Source organism: Aedes aegypti, chromosome 2 (assembly GCF_002204515.2).
Source record: "Aedes aegypti strain LVP_AGWG chromosome 2, AaegL5.0 Primary Assembly, whole genome shotgun sequence".
In the NCBI taxonomy this organism is placed as follows: Eukaryota; Metazoa; Arthropoda; class Insecta; order Diptera; family Culicidae; genus Aedes; species Aedes aegypti.
Window position 1 is genome coordinate 43,026,376 of NC_035108.1, and position 20,933 is coordinate 43,047,308.

The 20,933-nt window shown below is 35.2% G+C and overlaps 1 protein-coding gene across 5 annotated transcripts in view; it reads left to right on the forward strand.

The window, feature by feature from the left end:
- Window positions 1-256: 256 nt before the first annotated feature.
- The window catches only part of LOC5577066 (RING finger protein nhl-1), a 191,440-nt gene continuing 170,763 nt past the window's right edge, over window positions 257-20,933 (forward strand). For 2 of the 5 annotated variants that reach the window (XM_021840652.1, XM_021840649.1), the window contains exons 1-2: window positions 257-297; window positions 13,363-13,712. The gene's annotated coding sequence lies outside the window, so the exon portion shown is untranslated. Of the gene's footprint in view, window positions 571-13,362; window positions 13,713-20,933 lie in introns of all 5 variants that reach the window. The other 3 variants (XM_021840650.1, XM_021840653.1, XM_021840651.1) reach the window with 3 other exon arrangements.

Sequence of the window (20,933 nt, forward strand, 5' to 3'; positions counted from 1 at the left end):
ATTTTTAGATTTTAATCTTTCCTGCGTGATTCTCGAACCATTCTCAACATCTCACAATGACATCCACTTAGAATACTCGCGATCCGCACCGAGATATTCAACGCATATCGCTATTGGACTTGAAGCACCTTCGCTCCCCTTGCGGCTGTACAACCGAAGAGAAAAAGAAGATGAAAAATACCCGAATCTCGCGACGATCGGTGCGCGAGTGGCCAATTTTCTACCTCGACAAAAAATCGTCCTCCCGGCTTCAATTAGTCGACCACTGGCCTTCGGGCCCGCCTGTCTAGTGAAAAAGTAAGAATAGTATCCCAATCCCATCTCCGCGTTTCTCGTTCGTAAACCCAGAATTCACGCGTGTCCACCCGGCGGTGGACAGTGTTGGTCAGTCAGTCAGTCGATTGCACACGTGCGGTCGCTCATTAGGAGGTTTCGTAGATCGTTGCCCTGGTTGAAGTGATTGTCGCGAAAAAGGGTCATCAGAGTGCCCGGGGTCGGGGTCAAACCGGCACTCAGGTGGTCGTGCCGAGGTTGCACTTTTCCATCGCGGCCGACGGGTGCCGTTGCACGGTGGGGAATTACTTCCTTTTCGAGTGTGAATATAAAAAAAGCAACGAAGAAGAAAAGATCGAACACGGTTCAGTGTACCCGCGTGAGGAAACGTTTAAGTGTATTTGTGCACGATTGGATTTAACGTGTGGAAGATGTGAAGATGCGTGCGCAACCAGATGAGTGACACTTGCGCAGAAGCGATGCAGCACGGATTTCACGCGCAGAAGCAAAATTAGAATCTTCGGAATTTCATGCGCCGACTGTGTTTTCATCGGGAAATTAGAAACACGACGACGGCGACGGTGAATGAATTGTGAGATGTTTAAAAAATGGGAGATTTATCTGTGGGCATGATTATGTGATGTGTTAAGCATGCGATATGCAAGCCGATTATGAAATATTTCAATTGATCTGGAAGGTTTCAACAGAGTCATTACATTGTTCGAAGTTCTTATGGAATGTAAACTGAATTCAGCAGAATCGCTTTATGTATCTTCAATCAGCGATTACTGGAAAGCATCAAGTTAAATCGGAGTCTTCTGTGGCCTAGTGGTAACGTGGTAAGCATAGCCATGCTGAAGTGATCTGGGTTCGACTCCAGACCGATCCAGGATGTATTTGTAATGGAGAATATCCCTAAGCATTAAGTATCATCGTAACTGTACATGATGGGCGAATGAAAAATGGCAACTTTTCCTAACAAATCTCTCAATTAATAACTGAGGATGTGCTTATTGAATACTTATCCGAGAAGCAACAGTGTCCCAGTGGAGACGGAATGACAAGATGCACAAAAAGAAGAACATTGGATTGAAATGTTCCATCAACATTTTTTCCAAGTAGATGAAAAAACCGAATTTAGTACTATACCATTTAATTCTACTAGAGTTTGTATCCTTTGAAAGATACGCGTATTTTGACCTCAACTGTAAGGCCATCTTCAGTGTCGTGTACTAGACTCGACTCGACCATCTTCTTATAAGTATTCTACTAAACAGCTTGAAGATTTATTATCATTTTTTCCAAACTTGTTTTCCTTTTTGTAGTAACACTGTGGAGCAAATTTTTGTCCCAAGTACCAAAATAACGAATACTGGATTGAAAATATCATAGCAGGTTTTTTTTTTAATGGCTGTTAAAAAAGCATAATTTCGGCTAAATTGGATGCAAATGTTCCATGGCAATTCATTTCCTTAATTTCCCACAGAACTCAGAATTCATGTGTTAAAGAGAACACCTAAGGACTGTTCATTTTATAAAGTGGACACTTTGGACATGCAATATCTTTTTAATTTATCAATGAAATCGAAATCGGTTTTCTGTACATCGTTCGACTAATATTGTACAATGCTGTGGTAATAAAAAAGTTACCAAAATAATATGATTTCACACTAATAAGGCACAACGTTTAGAAAGATCGATTTTTGGAGGTTATCAAAATCAAGTATTATTAAGAATCGGCAGGAAAATTCGACATTTTATATTTTTTATTTTCAAAAAATGGTTGTACTTAGAAAGCATCATCAATTAGAAGCTTGCTAAAAAATATCAAGTTATTTTTGGAGAAGCAATTTTGCAGATATCATAAAATCATTTTTTATCAATTTTTTTTAAAGAAAAATATCTTAAATTTAAATGGAACTGATATGACGGAAGTAATAATATAGTATTTATAATAAAAATAACTTACGCCTTCATAGAGTTGCTGATTTAGTCCCCACGTCATATTTTAAGCACAATAGATAAACAAATAATTTATTTTCAGAAGACCACTCAAAGCACAATGACAATCATCAAGATTGGGAACACTGCTTGAATTAAATCAAATTTATTTTGCATGTATTATTTTCAGAATGTGTTATTCTGAGACTACCTATCAAAATATTTTGAGAAAAACGCTTACAGTTTGCTCTAGATCGATAAACATGCGTATATAATTTTAAAAGTATGGGATTTTTCAATAAAACGACAATAAAGAGTAAATTTGATACCCAAGAATACGGTTAAAACTCAAGATTTTGCTTTGTATTATGCATATATAGTTTCTTTAGTAATCTAAACCAGTTTTGAACACGCTTATTACTTTACTTTTTTGCTGGTAGTAAAAAGATGGTGTATCAGCAAATTTGACCATAAGGAATAGATCACTAAAGTGACTCAGCGTCAGGAACTGATGGAATATTATTGATGTTTTTAAAAGCTCTACCTTAAGTTGAATAGTAAAGGATACCAACATACAATTTGTTCATTAAATTTAGGATTTTTTTCATGCGAAAAATAATGCTTAAATTTGACGAACAGTTTTTCTTAGGAGTTATTGCAAAAACTATTTAGTTCTTCAACCGAAAGCATTTTGTAAGTTTCTGTATTTTCATAACATTGTAGAATAATAGTTGAACGATACACAGAAAACCATTTACGATTTCATCAATAAATAAAAAAGATATAGCATAAACAAGGTGTCCACTTTAAAAAATGAACAGTCCTTATCAATAAATTTAAGAACATTTTCGATATTCAAAAGTTATTTTTGAATGATTAGTATAAGTGTTGCACCTCACCAGTAGTGCAACTATGATTTGGCTCTATGGGGTTGGAAGAGGGTCAAGGTTTCTATAAACTTAAAGATAATGTTTTATTTTTGGGAACAAAAACAGAGGGAAATTATTCAAAAAAAAAAGAAACAACATTTGCAAACATGAGCTTCTCTTGCCCGCCCTAAGCAGACACTAGTCAAAAGATGAATCGAAGCTAAACTTCAAATCTTCAAGAGCACAAATCTAAAGAACCGAACATCAGTTTTAAATGAAAACTTGATTGATGGGTAGCAAGTGACCAATTCATCGAGTTTTCAACTTAAACAGATGTATGGTTCCCCAGATTTGTGCTTTTGAAAATTTGATATTTGGCTTTGTTGCATATTAATTTTTAACACGTTTCTAAATTTTCCAACGAAGAGCGCAATGAGTTTCAATAAGAAGCATTGCCATTAGTGTCTGCAGATGGTCAAAGGCAAATCAGCGTTGCTTTTGGATTTTATTTGTAATCATTACAAACTAAAGAATTGCTGCCTGGGAGAAATCACGTGCCCTTCGAAAGCCGACTAAAAAATTCTTGGAGTATCGGGTATTAAATCAATCAGCTGTATCGGTCTCAATGTACATGCATACCTGACTATATGTTTGACAAACTTCTTTTCCAAAATATGCAGTATTCAAAAAAAGCAAGAAAATTTAGTTTTTTAAAACTCGTCGGGAGTCTTAACATTGGAAAACCGCAAATAGAAGAACATAACAGTAAGTATAACTTACTATTCCGATGTTTGTGGAGTGGACGGTTAAATTTCAAACTTATATTCGATAATTTGTTGAGAAATTATCTGCTCTGAGAACCTCACCACACGATTTGAAAATTTGGATTATTGTCGAAGTTGCATATACCTCGGTTCAATATTTCGGAAACCGCTATTGCTAAATTAAAAGCTCACTTTGCCAGTGACTTTTGGGGATTATTTTCTATTACCATACGGGTTTGGGCCGAAGGGTCTCAGATTTTCATGAAACTTTTTCCACAGGCAGGGCTCATGGATATAGGAATAAAAAAAAATTGAGAAAAATTCAGGGTCGCCTATTTTTCCGGAAAACTCAGGTGGAAATTTTTTGTTTTCCCTTGACACTACTTACTTTAAAAAATCATAACTCATGAACGAAGCATTGTAGAAACAAAGTTTTTATATGAAAATTTAAGCAAATTTTCTCAAAAATCCAAAAAAAATATGAACTGGAAAAAGTTTTCCACAAAATTTTCCACCGTTGGGAAAATTCGTAAAGAAAAGCCGGAAAAACTATGCCCGAACTCGTGGAAAATTTTCAAAAAAATATTTTCGAGAAGGTAATTTTATAAGCTTTGATCACTGAAATTTTTGGAATGCACTTTTTTTTCGTTTTTGAGTTATGGCCAATTTTGTGAAAAATGTCCAGATGTGCCATATAAGACTTTTCTTTGAAAAATCATAACTCAAGAAAGAAAGTTTTTATATGAAAATTTAAGCAAATTTTCTCAGAAATCCAAAAAAATATGAACTGGATAAAGTTTTCCACAAAATTTTCCACCGTTGGGGAAATTCATAAAGAAAAGCTGGAAAATCTATGCCCGAGCTCGTGGAAATTTTTTAATAAAATATTTTTAAGAAAGAAACTTTATAACCTTCAATTCTGGTAACTTTTAGGATGTACTTTTCTTTAAATCCTGATCTATGGTCAATTTTGTAAAAAATGCAAAGATTTGCCATACATGCCTTTTCGTTAAAAAATCATGACTCAAGACTCATCATGACTTGTCGAACCGGATTCAAATTATCTCAAAAATATGAAATTTTTTAAATGGAATCAGTTTCCCAGGACATTTTTCACTGTTTAAGAAAAAAAAAAATGAAAACCCGATTAGCTATTCCAGCTTTCAAACAAAGTATATTTAAAAAGAGCGATCAATAAGATCCAATCCTACAATATTTTTCAATACTTGGAATGGAAAAGAAACAGTTTTTTCAGCTTTGCTTAACGGTGTAATGTTTCATGAAATATATAATCCAATCCGACTTATACTTCATTAAAACCAATCCCATATCGTTTCTCTCAGATCTTTTAAAAAATTTGCAATTGCTTTGATAAAAAAACCTTGTTTTTCTGATGCTTCGATTGAAATATGGGTTTTCAAAGAAAAGGCTAATATGGTCATTTTTCACAAAATTGACCATAACTCAGGAACAAACAGAAAGTACATCCTAAAAGTTACTAGAATTGAAGTTTATAAAGTTTCTTTCTCAAATATATTTTAATAAAAATTTTCCGCGAGTTCGGGCATAGATTTTCTAGCCTCTCTTTATGAATTTCCCTAACGGTGGAAAATTTTGTAGAAAACTTTTTCCAGTTCATATTTTTTTTGGATTTCTGAGAAAATTTGCTTAAATTTTCATACAAAAACTTTTTTTCTACAATGTTTCGTTCTTGAGTTATGATTTTTCAAAGAAAAGTCTTATATGGCACATCTGGACATTTTTCACAAAATTGGCCATAACTCAAAAACGAAAAAAAAGTGCATTCCAAAAATTTCAGTGATTAAAGCTTATAAAATTACCTTCTCGAAAATATTTTTTTGAAAATTTTCCACGAGTTCGGGCATAGTTTTCCGGCTTTTCTTTACAAATTTTCCCAACGGTGGAAAATTTTGTGGAAAACTTTTTCCAGTTCATATTTTTTTTTGGATTTCTGAGAAAATTTGCTTAAATTTTCATACAAAAACTTTCTTTCTACAACGTTTCGTTCTTGAGTTATGATTTTTCAAAGAAAAGTCTTATACGGCACATCTGGACATTTTTCTCAAAATTGGCCATAACTCAAAAACGAAAAAAAAGTGCATTCCAAAAATTTCAGTGATTAAAGCTTATAAAATTATCTTCTCGAAAATATTTTTTTGAAAATTTTCCACGAGTTCGGGCATAGTTTTTCCGGCTTTTCTTTACGAATTTTCCCAACGGTGAAAAATTTTGTGGAAAACTTTTTCCAGTTCATATTTTTTTTTTATTTTTGAGAAAATTTGCTTAAATTTTCATATAAAAACTTTGTTTCTATGATGCTTCGTTCATGAGTTATGATTTTCCAAAGTAAGTAGTGTCAAGGGAAAACAAAAAATTTCCACCTGAGTTTTCCGGAAAAATAGGCGACCCTGAATTTTTCTCAATTTTTTTTTTATTCATATATCCATGAGCCCTGCCTGTGGAAAAAGTTTCATGAAAACCTGAGACCCTTCGGCCCAATTTGTACGATAATAAAAAAAAATCCCCTTTTATCACAAGCACACGTGTGTAGTTTTCTGGTGATTGTACGTGCAAAATCGCATTTTTTTCATACAGGATACAGGAATTTTTTCCTTCAATAAAATTAAAAATATCAATATTTCAAAAAATCTTCCAGCTTACTCTCTTAAAATTTGTGTCATATTTTCAACTCAATCATCTCCCACTGTGTATACCTTCAACTGATTCTTGCCTAATTATCAACTTCCTTATAAATTTCTCTCTAACTATTCTTCATGCTTTTTTGACTTAATCCATATTAAACCAAAACTCACCCTATTATATTTTAGCATACCTCAAGAACTGATCTCATTGACTTTTTCTAGATTTATTTTTGATTTACTGTCGAGTTATTCTGGATTAATTCTAGAATTTCTCTCCGTCTGACATATTTTCATTATCTCTTTATTTTCCTTCGAATGACCAACGGTTTTGTTTTGACTTATTATTATTTGAGTTATGATCCAGTTTCAATGTTTTAGTTACTTTTGACTTAATTTCCACTCAATTTGAATTCACTCTCGACACAATCTCAAAATTATTCATTCCTTATACTCCATTCATTTTTACTTTACTTATTTGTGTCTTGTTTGCATTCAATACACTATGCAATTTTTCATTTGTTAACACGCTATTTTTGAATTATATCAAGTTTAATATGCAAAAAAATACAATTAAATAACAATACTTGCAATTCCATTCGGTCATTTCACCACATTGAGAGATTAGAGATCAATTTTATCCTAGTTGTGTGTTTCTACTATTAATAGATAACCATGGAATCCGCTAATAATGCTTTTTTATGCTGTGCTCCTGGAAACAATATTCAGGTTGCAATAGGCGAATTCCATCCAGATTGAGTCGAAAAAAAAAAATCGTGCTCGATAGTCTTCGATTTGGATTAAATTTTGCACATGTTTTTCGTATGGTAGAATATGTGTTTTTCATAGAATAATTGATCATTTTGAATGAAGTATAACTTTTGAAAATGGTCTATAAATTTTTGCATGCTACTTATTTGAAAAATTCTAACTCGTAAACAGTTGATTTTAGAGAAAAATGTTCTATGAAGAAGTTGTAGTAAATCGTTTGGAAAGAAATATACACTGAAAATATATTTTATTTATTTTCATAAAAAAATCAAAACTAAATTTTAATTTAAAATTACACAAAAACCCCATTTTTAATATTTTTCAAATTTTCACCATCGAATCTTGATAGTAAACAGATGATTGGGACAAAGTTTCATGATAGAGAAATTTTTAATATTTTTTTTTCTAAGAACAACTTTTGGTCGATTTTCAAAATTTTGATATTTTGTCAAAATAAATACGTTCTGATGATACAGTAAGCATCTTTAAATGATTCTAAGCCACGATGATTACATGAATAAATTCTCTAGAAATAGCCATTTTCGAAATATATCGAGTTTAATGCAAAAAATATTATTGAAATATTAAAATAGGTTATTTTTATTAGTTATTCGCGATTCTTCATCAAGCAAAATAAGTAAATGAAAAGAAATATGGTCTTTGCTCTTGAAAACGTATTATCAAAGCAGAAATGCACTGCCGTTATACGCATAATTGTCCCATGTTCCAAAATATGCAATCGAGAAAAACGCGTTTAAAGATTTTAACACATTTAGGCCTCGTATTAACCAGGTGTGTGGTAAATTAAATTAAAATCTTTACAATTGTATAAAGAATAGCGTCTTCATTAGAGTCAAGTGTTTGTATTATGGAAATAAAGTAAATTTAGCTACAAAATTCAAAGTGGGACTGTTATGCCTAGAAATGCAGGGTTTTTGGTGAATTTCTACGCATAACAGTCCCACTGATAGTAGTGACCAATGATGTGCTAAGCATACTGCTGTAGATGACCGTTCTTACGTAAATGTAGATTGTATCGAATGCAGAGGCTGTATATCCTCAAGACAATGTTAAGGCACCTAATGACGGCTCAAGTGACGTGTGCCAAACGGAGCCACGTGTGGGGAAGTGAAGAAATACGATTTTACAGTTTAGGATGGAAAGCTAAGTTTTCTGTATGTGTGATAATGAGACAGTTAATGAGTTAGTGAAAAAAGAGTGGATGAGTTATTTAGAGAGTTTATAAGATGTTATAAATTCATATATAGGCTCTTCCAGCTGCAGACTAGACAGAAACTCATCTGCGAAGTCAAGGTTATTCTGCGGAGTAAATATTTAACTCAAAATTCACGACATAAATCTTCACACGATTTGACATTTCTGCTATCCAAGAACCTTTGAATTACCTTCTTTAGCCTGGATTTGGGAATTTATGTAGTTTGATGTTGCCAGCTATGTTTCAAAACCGACGGTTTAGAAGCCATTTCCCCCAGGGAATCGGTATTCGGAACAACCCAGCATGTGGCCAAGTCATCCAAAATCGGTCGAACTATTTATATTTAGACTTGGTTTGCTAAATCATGAAGTTAATTAGTCGCAAGCCATGGACTCGAAATTAAAGTGGTTACATTTGCTTCAAGTGGGATTATTTCACTACTCCCCGTGATAAATCCAAAATTACGGTAAATTTTTAATCGATGACCGCGGTTCCAAACACTAGAAGAATTTTGTGATCGACCCTGAAAATTCAACTGAAATTCCTTGAAAAACGGATGGGAAATAAAATTTTGATATTGAAAATTTCAATCAAATCTGACGTCAGGCTCGCATGGATGATGAATGCATCCCGATAATACAAACACATAAAACAGGTTGTGTTCCACATTGAATGTAAAGCCAACGTAAGAAGGTGTTCAAAACGATTTTCCCTAACACCAGCTAATTCAAAACTGCCTACTGACTATTTTGTTCTAGATCAGCGCAGCGAATTGTATAGTGTGACAGTTATGCGTAGAAATACAGTAGTGAGACAGTTATGCGTGGAAATTCAACAATGGTACAAATTGACTTGGCTTGCTTTTCATTGAGTTTCCGAACAAAGTTAATTTTCGGTGTGTGTGTTTTCTAAAACTATACGTAAAAATAAACTGTTTGATGACAAAAAGTCAAAATGCACAAAAAGTAACATGGGACAATTATGCGTATAACGGCAGTGCAAATAACTTATGAAAATGGCCTATTTTATTATATAAACCATATTTTTCACATTAAACTTGATATAATACGAAAATTGCTACTTGTAGAGAAATTATCCATATAATCATCATGGCTTAGAATCATTTAAAGATGCTGACTGTATCACCAGAACGTATTTATTTTGACAAAAAATCAAAATTTTGAAAATCGGCCAAAAGTTGTTCTTAGAAAAACTTTATTATTAAAAAATTCTCCATCATGAAACTTTGTCCCAAACATCTGTTTACTATCAAGATTCGATGGTGAAAATTTAAAAAATATTGAAAATGGTGTTTTTGTAAAATATAAAATTTAAGTTTATGTTTTGAATTTTTCATGAAAATAAATATAATATTTTTTCATTGTATAATTTTTTCTCATTGTCCAAACGGCTTACTATAATTTCTTCGTAGAACATTTTTCTCTAAAATCAACAGTTTCGGTATTATAATTTTTCAAATAAGTTGCATGCAAAAAAATATAGGCCAATTTCAAAAGTTATACAGGTCGGACTCGATTATTCGGAGTATCGATTTTTTTTGTTCACTCCGGATAATCGAATCACTAAAAAAAATATTAAATTCTTCGATAAAAGAATTTAAATATTATATTTTTTCATTGTTTTATTTATATGATGCGGTGGCGTAGCCAGAAATTATTTCTAGGGACAGTATTTAGGGTCTTTACAAGAAAAAAATGTTTTTGACCGGCATACGCAAAAAAAAACACTTTTTTAGTTACGTTCAAAACTGCAAAACCATTCATATTGTTTATTTCAATACCAAATTATCTCAGATTTATGCATAAAAATTGAAAACAAGATCATCAAAAAACAAATTCCGAATAATCGAGTCTAAAATTCCGGATAATCGAATCCCGGATAATCGAGTCCGACCTGTACTTGAGTCAAAATGATCAATTTTTCTATAGAAAACACTTATTCTACCATACCAAAAACATGTGCAAAATTTAATCCAAATCGAAGATGGTCGGGTTCAGTGACTGACCGATTTGACATGGAATTCGTCAATACCATGTGGGACCGAAATCCGTACATGCTAATAACATATAAGTAGGCTATGATTTTAAAATTGAAAAAATAAAAACGTGTTCGCCTGTCTTTGTGTGCCATCTAAGTCTAAAAAGACAGGATATAGTTTTCAATAAAGCCGTTGAACCAGTGCACAATGGCCACTTATTCCAGAAAGCTGCGGATGCTTTTGGTGTTCAGAAAAGCACCGATCTTTGAGCTACTATCGGAAATTGAAAACCAGTTCGTAAGTTTTTAAATGAATAATTTACGAAGGAAAAGGATTTTACTGAAATTCACTTTCTATAAAAGCTTGTGTTGCAGTGATTTACCAGTGTTGTGAAACTGGCAACACTGATTTGAGAGAACCTGAGAGCGTACATATAAGTTTTGTTTGAAAACAAGAAAAAAACAATTGGGAGTTGGATATACTTGAAGTGAATTTATGCACTAAAATGTAAGTAGTTTTAAATTAAATTGTATTATACGTAGTAGTAATAGATACTTTAACAGCATTGAAGCCTCCTAACAATGGCTGCTGTCAATAGGTGTTCGTTCACGGAAAACTAATATCCCCAACCCAACAGCTTAACTATCACATATCAAAATGCAGACATTGGAAAAATAGAGTTTTAAGTTTCAAGTTTGTCTTTTTATACAAATATCTAGATTTTTTGGTTTATATCTGCATGCCATATATCGCACATATTATTCATTTTGCTTCTATAAATATAAAGCCCATATTTTTCAATATGGGACTACAATTAGTTCATATTTTTCCTTAACAGTTTCATACGAAGTGTATGCATTTTTAAATGCGCCGTAAAGTGTATACCAAAACATGAATGTTGCTGTTATGTTTTATGAGTAGTTATGTTTATGGACAGTACCAGCTGGAGAGTAAAATGTATAGCGATGGATTTTCATGGATATTAATATAACACTGTAGGAAAAAAGCCTCCAAATTTATGCATCGTTTTTGTTTGATCATTTTTCTCTTAATGTCTCAAAAAGCATAGTTTTCATTTGTTATTGGCTTTACAAATTCCATTTATCTTTCTCCGCAAGCAAAATCACAACAGTGTTATGTCACCCAAATAGATGAATAGAACGACGATCCAGTCATAACTAATTTATTACATACTATGACACTTTATAAGATATTCAAGTGTATTTTTCCTTGTCTAGTGAATATATACTGTAAAAGTAGGGGGAGGGGCCATTCGCATAAAGGCGTTTCGCATAAGGACATTTCGCATAATTTTTAGGTGTACGTTCCGCATAATGGACGTTTGGCATAAAGAGAATTATATGCCTTCTTTAAAATGCTACCTGTTCTTATATGGAACAGCTTTATGCGAAACGTCCATTATGCCAAACGTCCTTATGCGAAACGTCTTTATGCGAAATGGGTCACCCCCGTAAAAGTATGGCTATAAGTACTTCCGTGCGGGGTGGCATTGAGCCTAGGAGTGACTTTGACCGCCCTTTTCGATGTATCTTACGGCTAGTATGAACGTCAAAAAGCTGATCTATGCCGTACTCTTGAGGTTTGTCACACTGATTTCACTGATTTTGATTATATCTCAAAAGATGTGAAAGTTATAGGAAAAAGACTAATTGGTCGCCTATTTTACATCCGCATATATTTAACGGAGGGTTTTATTTGCCGTGGTGCTTCATCTGAAATTGTACCAAGAATTCCGCCGGATAGGAATTTCCTATAGATATTCGTCTGAGGAATTGAGCATGAGCATGAGCATGATTGACCGCCCGCAGTTGCTACTCCGTTATTGCAAGAACAGCTGTACTTACACAGGGAACGAAGAGATGCTACTCAGGATCAGTAGCATCTTCAATGTGTAAGTACTGGTGTTCTCATTATTATAATAAACAATACCGGCGCCGGCTGCGTCCGAATGGAGGTCAATTTGGGAATGGGAGGGAAATGTTGACGTGTTACTTGCTTTTTGGAAGCCGAGGAGTCCTCTGCACTTCCACAAGAAAACACTGGGAGTTTGAATATGGGAAAGGATTCGTTTTGGTAAACGATAAAGATATAATTTGAAATTAATGATCGATACCGATAGTGCGGTTACTATGCGAATCAGACACTATCCGAATTCCGTTGCTCGCCCTCAAAGGAGCATGCAATAGATTCAACGGATCAAACACTACTCAGATATTCGTCTGTGGAATTGACCACTTACTCAAACATTTTTAGCGGTTCCTTCAAGATTTCAAAACAAGCTTTTTCCGTATTCGGTTCCAATTTATAATAATGGAGAATTCGTAAATTCAATTTACCACCTTCTAAAAAATACACTTTTGTCCTGCACACCGCTAAACATCGTTCTAAGCACCCGACATTCGAAGACTCCAAGTGGATTCATTATTTTTTTCTTTAAATCAATAAACTTAAAGAGCTCTACGATCAAATCACGGCCAATATTCATTACCAAAACCGATAAAAATTTAAGACGCTCATCATATAGTTAATGAGACGTCATTTAGATCGTAAATCCAAAATCGATTTCCCAACCGTCAACTGTCGATAGAATAAGAAGAAGTATATCAAAGCAATGTTTCTAGCGGAAAATTCTCCGATGAACAACGCTTCCCTTATCTGTAAGACGCATCTTCCACACGTACCCCACCGGAACACCGAGATCGTGCACGCGCGGCGTTACCCGAACCGGCATAGCGTTAAAAAGTGCCCGTGACAAGTACTCGAGGACACCAGTAAAAGCCTTTCGTTGGTCTTTTCTTTTTGCTTCGTTTCATCCTAAATATCTCCCTTCCATCGTCATCATCGCTAGAAAGGAAGTCTTCGACAAGTGCCCCCAGAATAGTGGTTGCCGTCGCGTTGGACCGCCGTTCAGCAATCGGCTTGACTGCCAGAAGCCTGTCTAGTGGTGTGGGGCGTTTTACCCATAGTAGTGAAAGCTTTGTCCTCTCCTCCCCGTGTCGTGACCAATCCGACGGCAGAGCAGTGGAGTACGGGAGGAGGAGGAGTCGACCCAAGAACTGTTACCCAGAGGGAGAGTGAAAAAGGAAACTATCTTCGTCAACCGTCGTCGGCGTCATCATCGGTATTCGTGCAGAGCTTTGATGATTCGCGAATGCTTGGAAACGGAGGTGTAGCGGAATACCACGGAACAAGGAAAAAGTAAGTGAGTTGCATGTTGACTTTTTTGTGTTAGCTTGTTCTTGGATTTAATGTACATATAGTGGGATGTTGACATTAATCGGAAGAAATTGAGAAACATCATTTTTGAATTTGAATTGGAACAGCTGAACACTTCTTTCTATTGAAAAAACATTTTTGCAAAGCGATTTTTTTTAATTTTTTACTATAGTTGATCTGTGTTAGAAAACACTATCATCCTAATTTAGTAAAACAGATTGAGTCCTCTTTTTCATAATGATTACTTGGACTGCGGAAAATCCAAGTAAATCATTTATTCCATTTTTGACCTCTTCAGGCTACTTACAGTAACTTTAAAAACCTTTCAAGACGACTTTGACCAAACGTTCATTTTTGTCGTCATAAGTAAAAAAAAGGTGCTTCTTCTCTTCAAGATGTATGACAAGAAGTTTGCAATCTTTGAGAGTTTCCGGCAAAACGCGACAGTCTCCTTTCTTTGCGATTTGGAAGGAAACCTTGATTCCCCTAATGGAGTTCAAGATCTCCTGCCTAAATCCCCCAAATTCGGAACAACTGACCACGATAGGCGGCACTCTTTGCTTCCTCACTTGAATCAAAGAACCTGGGCTAGAGGCTGCTTCGATTTGGTGTTCGGAAAATTTGTCTGATTGCTTATTTCGATACAATTATTCATTTCACCCTTGGAAGAAAGTTCGCATTTCGGGGAATCGTCCTTTCTTCCATTCTTGCTACGTTAAGTGACAGTTTTAAATCCCACTTTTTTGGAAGGAAGTTGTGAATTCAGAGATTCACCCTTCTTTTTATTTGTAGTTGCAACCATGTTTAGTAAAAAAAAAACGATAGAAGACGTGACCTCCTAAGAGGTTTTTTCCCAAGACGGTGTCCAAGAAGGATTACCACCGCTAGCTTTCGCCAACGGATCCAACGTAAAATCGAAGGCACGGATCCAAACAAGGATCGTAAAGGGATCAATAGTAGGAAAAATAGTACTGAAAAGTATTGTTTTTGTTGCTTTAGGTAGTTTTCAAAAAACTTTCAAGAGCAAAGAGAATTCGTGTACGCACAGCACGAAGGTACGATGATTAATTATATGATGTAACACTGTCCACCGAGTGTCTCCATCCCCCTACAGTTGTCATCATTGGCATCAAGGTTTGTTCTCCACAGAGCGGCCGAGAGTAATTGTATCCACATCGTTGGTGGCGTTTGTTTGATGGCCGTGAAAAAAGATATCTGATAGATGGAGGAATCGCGGCTTCCCAAGAGGGACACAGCTTCAAGGTCGACACAGTTGCTGTGCCACAGCTTGTTAAGCAGAAAAACTACAGGGAGGTGGTCTAAAGGGCTTACGGTTGCTGCATTTTATTTGAATCACATTTCCTGGTTGCGGTCTGTACGACATGCCTAGGAAAAACACTTTGCGGCGATTTAAGACCTGTAACGAAACATGGCATGACTTCATTGGACCTTCGTGTCAACAAGCTGGCTCGTCCAGATTGTTTGACATCAAACGAAATGAGTCGTGAGAAAGGACCACAGACTGAACTACATGCCTTCATCGTGTTTCAAGGTTTTGTTGTGAAATTGAGCCATGATTTACCTTTGATATAGACACAATGGACAAGACACATACCCTTGACATTTCTTTTCGGTACACCACTTCATAACTCTGACAAATACATCCTCATTGATTACCGTAATGGATGGTGCCGTGTCTTACACACAAGTTTGAGTGATTACCACACGAATCCTGTCATCAGCACAATTCAGTTGAAAGAAGACGACGCAACAGAAGTAGACGTCCTCGACCCAGACCGATTCTCATGTGAGCTATCATCCGCCCCCACTTTTTTGAGAGTGTGATTGTTGCCACAGCTGTAAATAACTGATTAGTCACTTGTTTGGTGCTGGTCTGTGAAAAATCGGAACAACTGAGGCAAACGAACGCGACTTTATCATAACGAAAAGTGGACGTCTCGGGGCTTGCTTTGAACGATTTATTAGATTAGTTAAAAAGAGTTACAGTAGGATGACCGGGTCAGTGATAGAGACGATAGTAAAGGGTTGAGGAATAAACGATTGACAGATAATAACGCAATATTTTTATGGCATTCGAAAGAAAAATGCATTATAATTTTATTAAACATTACAATACATTTTTTCTTATATGAAACTTGAATATTTTTGGAATAAACAACACATGGCGATTAAACAATTTTATAAATTCTAATAATAATAATTCAGTAAAACATACTTAAATCCAGCAATTATATGCTGATGATCAGCAGAATTTGCTGAACCTTTCAGCAAGGAAAAACTCAGCAATATATTGTTGAATTCAGCAAAAAAAAATGATGAGGTAAATAGTTGTGTCTTCAATATAATTCCTACCAATCGTCGTTCAACATAGTGTCCAATAGCTAGTCGAATGACGTTCGGTTTAATGACAGTTACTCAAATAAACATTTGATGGGGTTAGAAGCAAAGGGGTCACGGCTTGAATGCCCAAAAACTTGGCTCCTATCATTCGATAGATATAGTATTCAAGCATCTTCTACGTAAATTTGAAGATATTTTAACCAAAATATATAGGTGGAAATCGACACAACCCTGAAATTTTTGATATGGGAAAGGGTCATATTACAAAACGCTTAATGTCAAGAGCTTTAAGGGTCATCTAGAAACAACGCATCCCTTTCACTGTAGTTAAACCCCCTTCCTCAGTCATAATATAGTCTATAACGACGCCTTCATTTGAAAAGTAATCCATCCATTTGTATAAAATTGGGATTGAACACACAATATGACGGCACTTCTGATGACGAACTATTCAAAGATTTTGCGTGATTCGAATCATGCAACATCAATCGAAAAAGTCATCTATCAGTATCCTAAGGAAAAGTCGACTCGACTTCCCAGGGCATAGAGTATCATCGTACCCCGGGCAGACGAAAAAATCAAAATCACATCTCGAAACAAACAAATTATGATCGCATATCTCAATGTGATATTGAAAAGATGTTCGAAAATGTTATACGTCTCAGCGCTATAAATCAACATCTGAAAATATGTAACCAAGATCAAAAAAAGTTCTTCGACATGATACAAAACACATTCAACAGCAAAATGGCAGCACTGAACAGTGGGGCGTCATGCCAACCTGTAGGAGCAAAAAGTTGTCTCAGAAAGCGAAGAAGATTATGCTCTTTTTTCCTTTAACTTCCAAGTAATAGGCATTGCAGATTGGTTAGCATCTCTGAGTATAGATCTGAAGGTCGAGGGCTCGAATCTGTTTGCTGGCTTTTTGATTATTTTTATTCTTCGCCATCTGCCAGATCATGTTATGATATTGATTTGTTGGTCAAGCGATAAATTTATCAGATATTATTTCGATCTTAAAATATATTAACAAGATTTTTGATATATTTTTTGATCTTTTATCTCTTATCTCCATCAAACCAATAGTTGATTATGATCGTCAGTAACTACTTTAGAACAACATATAATGATCTAGGTGAGCTTTTTCCACCTGTTCGGGACTTGCCACTTTGTGCGCTACGTTAAACTTGGGAGATATTCCCTAGTCCAGCGCTTACAACATAAATCCAGATACTTCTGAATTGCTGTTCACGAACCTTTTAGAAGCGAAACCACGAAGAACTATCTCCCGTTCATTATTGGTCAAGTAGCTTACTGGTCAACGTACAATTCCCATTGTGCTGCTCGAAACAAACATTCTTCTGCACTTTGGTACTCAGGTTATGTCAGATGACCGATCTTCCGCTCTTTGCCTTCGGTTGATAACCGATAATTGTTTAAAAACCGGCAAACATAAGCCATCACGCGCTGTATTTTTTCCAAGAATAGAATCTTTCGACATCCAGCAATTGCTCTGGAACTTTTAGTTTTCGATGAGTATAGCAGACCCAGGTACAGGGTACAGGGTAGCGACCCTGTACTCCAGCTCCAGATAGGGAATGGTTACTGGTTTCAATGGGGCCACCTTGGCTTTTGATACCACTAATACCACCTCTGCTGGACCATAAGCATTAGTTGTCCGGAATTATGAGCCACACGAATATGCTGTCTCGGTCGCATCCACAAATGTGTGGATTTTTAATGTTGAAAAATATCCTGCGAGAAGTAGCATCTTGGAATTCTTACACCGACGATGTTATCTAACATATCTTTTGAAACTTTTTCCACAGGCAGGGTTCATCAATATATGAATAAAAAAAAATTGAGAAAAATTCAGGGTCGCCTATTTTCCCAGAAAACTCAGTTGGAAATTTTTTTTGTTTTCCCCTGACACTACTTACTTGGAAAAATCATAACTCAAGAACGAAGCATCATAGAAACAAAGTTTTTTCTTATGAAAATGAAAGCAAATTTTCTCAGGAATAAAAAAAAGCATTAACTGGAAAAAGTTTTCCACAAAATTGTCCACCGTTGAGAAAATTCGTAAAGAAAAGCCGGAAAAACAATGCTCTAACTCGTGGAAAATTTTCAAAAAAATATTTTTGAGAAGATAATTTCATAAGCTTTAATCGATGAAATTTTTGGTATGTACTTTTTTTTCGTTTTTGAGTTATGGCCAATTTTGTGGAAAATGATCATATAAGCCTTTTTTTTTGAAAACCCATATTTCAATCGAAGCATCGGAAAAACAAAGATTTTTTATCAAAGCAATTGCAAATTTCCTAAAACAAATGAAGTATAAGTCGGAATGGATGATATTTTTCATGAAAAATTACACCGCTAAGAAAAACTGAAAAAAACTGTTTCTGCCTCAATTTTTCATTACACTGAAAAGTGATTCTTTCTTTTATCTGGAACAAATAAGATTATTATTATTATTTTTAATTTTATTTATTCAATTATTCAGTATATTACTTACATTTTTATCTTAATACTATCTATTTTTTCAACCGGGAAGATTGTCTTTGGTTGTTAACACCAGAAGATTTTCGTTTCTTTGTATTATTAAGAACAAAGCATGCTGTATTTTCTTGGTTTTCATGTGCATCTGAGAATTCACTAGGAAAAATGCTTCGTTCGTCTTTTGGTATAAATGAAAGTTTTTTTTTGTTCCAGGAATGGGAACAAGGTTAGAAAATCTTTCCTGAAGAAATTTTTCAGCCTCTGAATAGTCATTTTCAGTTGCATAGATAAATTCCCAATCTTTTTTAAATTGGTCTTTCACCTTTTGCGACACAGCCCAGTCGAAAAATTGTTTGGCGTTATTAATTTCTGCTGACTTCTTAATACTAGCATCTCTAGCCATGCAATAAAAAAAAATCCCCAATTGAGGAAAAGGAATAAGAAATTTCTGAGAGAGGTTCTCGCAGATCCATCTAAATTTTTTTTATCGATAATTACAAATCAGCTATACGTCCAATCAAAATGTGATCTTCGGCAAAGTTGTAGCCGGGAAGATTTCACATGAGAGGATTTTGTTCACTTTTTTAAAAAAAATATTATAACGAGCTGTTAGGGGACTGAATACAAAAGGTTTGCCTTTTCCATAGTAATTTTCATATAAAATTGAAATGGCGTGCGCACAAACAAATTTCTTTCAAATCATTTCAAACTTTTGGAGAATGATTTTTATCATAATTGACACCGTTTAAGTACAGGAGAGCAAAAACATCAAAATTTGGATCAATCTACTGATCATGGATTTCTTCAGAGAATTGTAATACAGTCGCCTCTCCACATCTCGATATCGAAATTTTAGGCCATTTTCCTATGTTTATAAGGAAATTATGCTTCTCTGATTAAGGCAACTTTCATCTCTTACACGTGACCGAGTCCTCTGAGCAGAATCTCAAGGCTATAAGTGCACCATGGTAGCCGTGATACGCGTATCTGAATTAGGACGGAACTTGAAGGTGCAATTCCCAATTTTGTTCTTTCCAAGTTTTTTTTTGGGATTTCTTAAGCCAAGTGGTAAAGTCTGCTGCTACCAAGCAAAGCCAAACTGAAACTGTCAGAGTTCAATTTCCGGTCGTTCAAAAATATTATCGTATTGGAATTTTTTTCCCTGGGCATAGAGAACCATTGTAACCAAACCATATACAAATGCAAAAATGGCTACTTTGGCATAGAAAGCTCTCATCTATTAACTGCGGAAGCGCTCTTAGAACAATGAACTGAGGAGCAGCAAGTTTTATCCAGATGGGGACATAATGCCAAGAAGAAGAAGAACTAATCACTATATTTTCTATTATAATGGCTTTTCGATAATTGTGACTATTCATTCTGCGACCATCATTCACAATTCGGAGCAAAGAAACACACATTTCCAACATTCTATGTTTCTGTAATACTTTGCTAACAAGATTACTGTTGTCAGCATTGTTTGCTCCGTGTGCGGACAGTTTAAGTGCAATCCACACTCAAATAAACGTTTACGTTATTGCGAAACGAACTATTGTCTCAGAAACGACAAAAGTCATCTTCACTCCCAACACACACACAAGAGACCACTTAACTTGAAAAGCGTTTGCACTGAAAGCAACTATTTCCCATGCAATTGTTGCTATTATTAGGGGCAAATCGTGCACAAACAAGAGCTCGTTGTTCAAAGACGCTCGGGCGAAGCGATGTTTTTGCAGTTGTTGAATCGGATGGTCCCTTTGCTCGTATACTTTCCGAGCAAGACTGCCACCACATTTCACTCCAGAAATCACCAGAATCATTGACAGTTGGAGAAAAGTGTCTCTAGTCCTCGTTCTTGTGGCATCAGTGAGGGGTGCCTGGGGTTATATGCATTGTCGGGGTAAAACTGACGCTGGGTTATCAGGGTAATATATTGAGAAATTACCTGAAGAGCACTCATCAAATAAAATTTTGCCGCTGGAATTGCTTTGTGAGTTATTCCAGCTATGAAAGAATATTTATCAAGCTGTGTTTTAACAAAAACACTCAATTTTCGAAAACTTTGGTTTCAAATGACGAAAAAAGTTGATGTTTTTTACGCCTATGAATGATTATTTAAACTCCCCCACATGCTCCATCCAATCGATCTTTACGATAAACAAAAAAGTTTGGATCTCGTTTGAGTTTGGATCCAGGATGCAAATACGTTTCAGTAATAACTGCTATATCTATGTTATTATCTCCGTTTCGGCACATCTTCCTTAAGTGTTGCATTTAACCCCAGGTCTCCTACAAAGAACAAATACCAAGTCAGCGTCGAATCGGAGCTCCATCGAACCA